This window comes from Sinocyclocheilus anshuiensis, unplaced genomic scaffold (genome assembly GCF_001515605.1).
Source record: "Sinocyclocheilus anshuiensis isolate Anshui unplaced genomic scaffold, SAMN03320099.WGS_v1.1 scaffold499, whole genome shotgun sequence".
NCBI classification, from domain to species: Eukaryota; Metazoa; Chordata; class Actinopteri; order Cypriniformes; family Cyprinidae; genus Sinocyclocheilus; species Sinocyclocheilus anshuiensis.
Genome location: NW_015551033.1, coordinates 171787 through 175587, shown reverse-complemented (window position 1 = coordinate 175587; position 3801 = coordinate 171787). Strand labels below are relative to the sequence as shown.

The 3801-nt window shown below is 33.7% G+C and overlaps 1 protein-coding gene across 1 annotated transcript in view; it reads right to left on the bottom strand.

Annotated features, from left to right (window-relative positions):
- The window catches only part of LOC107661281 (protein kinase C-binding protein NELL2-like), a 99294-nt gene that overhangs the window by 72114 nt on the left and 23379 nt on the right, over positions 1–3801 (bottom strand). The window lies entirely within an intron of this gene.

The following is a 3801-nucleotide window of genomic DNA, read 5'->3' as shown; positions in this document are numbered from 1 at the left end:
TGATAAATATAAAATAATGCAATAAATATTGTCATTTTAAACTGTTCTAATGTGAGCTTAAATAAATAAATGTAAATTAATTTATGTATAAAAAATCGAAATACATTTCTTAAAATGCATTAATAGATATTTATTATAGTTTTAAATTTGTTCTAATTTGAATTTATCTAAATTAATAATTCATTACATTTATAGTGTGCTTTTTTTGATACTCATACTCTTTTATTATTATTATTATTATTATTATTACAATAAATGAATTAATTACAAATTTTCATAACTAAATGACATTAAATCCTTCATAAAACAAGTTGATTATTGGCTCCCGAGAGCGTGAAACATCAAAATTTAATGTTGTACAAACTTTAGGTCTGTAGGTCACCACATGTTGTCCAAAAGAAGTAAAATCTGGTCTGTGAAGCAAAAGCAGTTTTGTGTGTAGAGAGCAGATCTACTGTAACTCTCAGTCTGTAATAATCAGCACGCTCCTCACCTTCCCAGTTCAACAGTCTCTCCGAAAGCTTTATTATGCAGTAAATGCGTGTGAAAGAGGAGCTGTGCTTTTCCCTCGAGCTCGCGCCCTACAACCTCCCGCATGAAGTATTGAAACGGGCCTGATCTCATCAGCACAGCACTATTTTTAACTTGACGGCAATGCTCATGACGCCTCTAAAGAGCTACGTACGCTTCTTGAGAGAGACTGGCGCTCCTCCGTCTGTATAATGAAGAAAGCAGACGTGTTTCTGATTCTCCTGATGCTGGAGATCGTGAGACGACGACGACGGGAAAGTTTGGTTTCAGTCTCTGGGGTGTTTCGGGATTTTTCAGTAGCACATGATGACATTTTGCATGTTCTGGTCCACAATAACATCATGAGGTTCCTGATGGTTACGGGACATTGTTTGGGTCGCCACATGTTTTCCGGCTTAATCGTGTCAGTATCAGGTGAAATGAGGCTTTTATTTTTATCTGATAAACTCACTTACTGCCTCTCAGTTTAGTGAAAGTTATGACTGAAAACGTGTTGTTGTTCCCTCCGAGATTATAAAAGTGACATTTCCTGTAATTGGCCCCAGTGTCCAAGTGTTGATTAATTCATCTTTGACACTGGAGTGGTTCCGAACTGTTTTAAGCATGCGGTTGTTCAGAAACAAGGTTTGGATGAAAGTTGCTTTAATAATTATCGACCTGTCTCTAAGCTATCGTTTTTGTCAAAGCTTTTCGAAAAAGTTGTGCAGTTTACAATTGATACAGTTTTTAAATGCAGCTAACTTATTAAAACCTTTTCAATCTGGTTTCACTGCTTATCATAGTACAGAGTCTGCCTTGCTAAAAGTGTTTAATGACATTTTGTTTGCAGTTGATGCCGGTAAAAATGCTGAATTGATACTACTTGATCTTATAGCTGCCTTTGATATCGTCGATCATAATGTTCTTATTTGGCATTTAGAGCATTTAATCGGTATCAACGGTACTGCCTTACGATGGTTCAGCTCATATCTTAAAGTCAGGTATTTTTCTGTAGAGTTAGGTAAGTTTTCTGCATCTTCTGCCCCTAATATTAGTGGAGTACCCCAGGGCTCTATTCTAGGCCCGCTTCTTTTTAACTCATATATGCGTCCACTGGGGGATATTATTGTTGGAATGTATCTCGGATATTAAGAAATGGTTATCAGATAACTTTCTCCAACTTAATGAGGACAAAAATAATTGTTTTCGGTCCCCCAAAATTGAGGAGTTGTCTCGTTAAGGAGCTGGGCAATCATTTTCCCTCAATTTCCTCCCAGGTTAGGAACCTTGGTGTTATACTGGACTCTGGATAAAAAGAAATATGACCATGTCACCCCAATTTTATCAAAGTTGAAAACGTATCTCTACACCTTAGCATTTTAGATTTTGTTTTATTGTCTGTTTTGTTTGGTTTTAGTCTGTCTTTATTTAACTTTCATTTACTTTGTTCAGCACTTTGGATAGCTTTGCTATGTTTATTAAATGTGCTATATAAATAGAATGTACTTACTTGCTTACAAAACATTGTTCTGTGAAGCAGAGTTTAGTACAACAGCTTCAAATATGTCTCATCCAACTCTCTCTTTATTTACAACATTTATTTCAATACAAGTTTTAAATAAATTTTACTAAATATAAAATTCTTAAAATATAAAATATATATATATATATATATATATATTACTTTAATATATGATTTTGGTCGTAATGCCCAGCTCTAACTATTAAATATCGCCCCAAAACAGAATGTTTATTGCATTAAACAGCTAGAATGTGCAAATGTGTGGGATTTGTAAAGCTAAAAGCAGATATCGTCCTCCAGCTAATGATGGAAAAGCCCAGCACCAGGTGTAGCGTCCCAAACAGCAAGGTTAAACAGAAAGAGGAGACGAATGAGTGTGGAAGTAGGACACGGCCGGCGTTTCTGGGTTACACATGGCTTATATTTCAAAACACTTTGATTTCTCCTCCCGACATTCCTCTTCCCTTCCGTTGTTGAACCAGATCCGAGAGCATCCAGAACGGTGTCCCGCGGGAACGTTTAGGAGCGTCCAGCTCGCCGTTCGCTGTAAGCCAGCGTGTCTGATAGCATCTTTAATTATTCATATCCTCTCAGTCTTTGATAATTACCTGACCGGCCGCACACGTGAGCCGAGGCCCGGCGACGGCGGGGTCGTTCGTACGCGGTTATTTTTAGCCGGCGAGATGAACAGGTTTCATTAGAGATCCGACTGATGTGCAGGAGGTCCCCAGAAACACGGCCCGAGTCATTGGGCATTCACCGAAAGTAGGCCATCCGCGGCTTGGCTTTGAGAGCAGAAAACCAGGATGAGGAAGGTGGAGGGAGACATTGATGACTTACTCACACTCGTACGCAACAGCAGCCAATTAAGATGCCGAAGCAAGACGGATCCTAGTCGCGCATCAATAATGCAGTGTAGTTAATTAGTCATGTGCATGAAAATGAACACAGATAACGGAGAATTCTGTATTTTTAAAGCTGTCAGTCAACTCAGAAATGTCACTGAATTAATGATAGAATAACAAGATGATCAATTAGTCAAACTAATCACATATCGATCTGACATCAAATAGATCTCAATATACTATATTTCATATTCACGCAGCATCTTCTGTCATGAGCACTGACAACAGACTTGAAAATTATGGTAGGAATATTTCTTATTGCTGAATTTTCATATGGTGTTATGTATTATATTACATTACATGAATTATAATATTGTTTATTATAGTATATTTTTATAATATATTAATTTATAATATTTTATTATATTTGTAAACTGTTTTCTGTACTATACTTGTATTTTATTATTACATTTATTTATAATATATTAATATTAATTATTATTAATATCATATATAGTTTTATTTTGATTAATATTAATTGTAACACATTACAATATTACATGAATATTCATTTTACATTATTAATAATTAACAATATTATATTACGTTATATTTTTATGTAACGAATTGTACCAAATTAATTACATTATTATTGTATTACATTTATAATATACTAATATAATTTATTTTTAATATTATATTTAGAATTTTACTTCAATATGAATTTTATTTCATATAATTTCTAATTGTATGAATTATAATTTCTAACACATTATATTTTTATTATTTGTACTATTAATTGTACTAAATTCATTTATTATATTATTATTGTATTAATAAAAATTATTATATATGTTTATAAAATGATGTTTACCAAATTAATTACATTATTATTGTATTACATTCATAATATACTAATATCAT